The sequence below is a fragment of the Apis dorsata genome, unplaced genomic scaffold (genome assembly GCF_000469605.1).
Source record: "Apis dorsata unplaced genomic scaffold, Apis dorsata 1.3 scaffold_303, whole genome shotgun sequence".
In the NCBI taxonomy this organism is placed as follows: Eukaryota; Metazoa; Arthropoda; class Insecta; order Hymenoptera; family Apidae; genus Apis; species Apis dorsata.
This window is the reverse complement of record NW_006263576.1, coordinates 388,263-390,682: the sequence shown is the minus strand read 5'-3', so window position 1 is coordinate 390,682 and position 2,420 is coordinate 388,263. Positions and strand designations below refer to the sequence as shown.

Here is a 2,420-nt window from a genome sequence, read left to right as displayed (position 1 = left end):
TTTTTTTTTTTTTTTTTTTTTTTTTGCTGATTAATCGCTTCTATTGCTTTAAACGGATTAACATAAAATTTTTGAATGGAATGGGGGATATATGTATGTATTTCGTAGTTATAGAAATTTTTTACTATTTTTTTTTTTTTTTTAGGAAAATTGAGCGCAATATTGATACTTATTCATTATCTTCTTTTGTCTCGATTACATTTTAAAATAAGAGTATTAATCAAGGGAAAGAAAATTTATTTTAATTAACTTTTATATTAATTTAAAATTTATTTACTTTAGTACATATTTATGTATACACAGATTAAAATTAATTAAGCTAATTAATTTAAACGATAATTAAAAATGATTAATAAAATGAAATTTAAAATAATCTAAATGCAGGTAATAATAAATTAATTGCAATATGTATATTGTTGATTAAATTTATAAAATTTAAGGACAATTTTTCATTTGTGAAATAAAATTTTTTGTCAAATCGAGGATCAGTAAAAATAGTTTTGATTTGATTTAAAAAGCTTAAAAAATTAAAAATATTCTCATTTTATCAAATCGAATAAAATTGTCGAAATCTACAAATTAAAAATTTACTGCATCAAAAAGGATAAAAATAAGGATGGAAAATTTGTAGACCGCGAAAAGTAAATTTTGTGGATGTGTCGGTCCATGACAAGATTTCTTGGAAAATCAGGAAATCGTCGTGCCAAGTGCAGTCCAGGGAGTTTGGCTTGATCACCGAGTAAACATGGTCTCAAAATATACACTTGAACAGCATATTCGAAGTTGACGCTGTGCTAGTCACGAGTTTCTCGAGTAGGTACCTTTAGAAAATCGACAACCACCGCATGTATGTTCTCTATTTGATGTCCGTGTTATCTTTCTCGTGAGAAATAGGGATTATGTACGTTTTATTATTTGAAATTGAATCCTATTAATATAAATTTAATTTATATTAATAATGCAAATAAAAAATATGTAAAAAAAAATTTGAAAATTGAAGTGATATAAAAATTGGAACATGTTTATGTTATTTTTCTTTTTAAATTAATTATTTATGTTAGAAAAAAAACATTTATAGAAATTCTTTTTAATATTTTTAACATTTATTAGTTTTCAAATAAATATTTTGATATATATGTCTATATGTGCAAAATAAAATAAATAATTTCTTATCGTATTATAAAATATTAAAAGAATATTTATTGATAAAATTTTATAATGTAAATATATAATAAATCTAATAATAAATATTTAATTATTCGAATGAAAGTAAAAATTCATAAAAATTATTATGAATTTTAATATACATTGATGATAATAAAAGATAATAACAATAGAGAGAAATTATAAATTAACATCATTATTAATTACATCATTAACAAAAATTATTTATTCGTTCAAACTATAAATTATTAATTCTAATTATTTGCTGATCTGACATTGATATAATAGCGTAGGAAATAGAATGAATAACTGGAGATTATTCAAGTCTGGTTACTCCTTGTGAAACTGACTTTGATAATCTAATTGCTTCCGATTTCAACTAATTCTGCTTAATAATTTGAAATTCTCTTACTTAGTGAAACCCGATGCTTCAAAAGTTTGTTTGCAGTGCTATCTATGTACTTACAGAGTTATATGTACTGCATTTAACCCATTAAGTACCGAGAACTAGATAGATGAAATATTATTATATTGATAAATTTAATTAAAGATTATATTGTAGCAAAACTAGATTTCTTATTATATAATGCTGAGGATTAATTTTTTCACATTTTTTAAATATTGCAATATTGTAATTAAATTAATTATGAAAATATAAGAAAAGATATATGTTTATTTATGTAATAATTAATAAAAAAATAAATTTATAAAGATATATTTTTCATAAATATATTTTAATAAATTTTTTAATAAATAATAATTTCAGAAAAATATAAAATATAAAAATTGATAGTCGAATTAAAAATAAAAAATCTGAGAAAATTATTATAATTGGAAGATAATTCGAAACTAATGCAAAAAGTTAATTATCCTAATGCAAATTAATCTCTTTCTATTCTTTTGAAGATTATTAGAATGCAATAATTTCTTCGATTATTTTTTTCAATACCTTATAACATATCACAACAAAATAATTAAAAAGAATTAAAACTTATGAAAGCCTAAGCCCTTCATTGAAAAAGCTTTTCTTTTCCATTGAAATTTTTCATTTTTCTTCTTATACTTTACATTTCATAAGAAAATATGTAAAAAAAAATATGGAAAAAATATAAAAATCATAGTAAAGAATTTAAATTTAAGAATTTAAAGAATAAATGATTTATCGGAACCAATATTGGTAAAACAAAAACTTTTTACTTTGAAAGATTGAATTTTTTTTCTACGATAATATATACATATATTTTATTCCAGTCCAA

The 2,420-nt window shown here is 20.8% G+C and overlaps 1 protein-coding gene across 3 annotated transcripts in view; it reads right to left on the bottom strand.

Moving 5' to 3' along the window:
* The window catches only part of LOC102674833 (SAM and SH3 domain-containing protein 1-like), a 487,706-nt gene that overhangs the window by 122,901 nt on the left and 362,385 nt on the right, over positions 1-2,420 (bottom strand). The window lies entirely within an intron of this gene.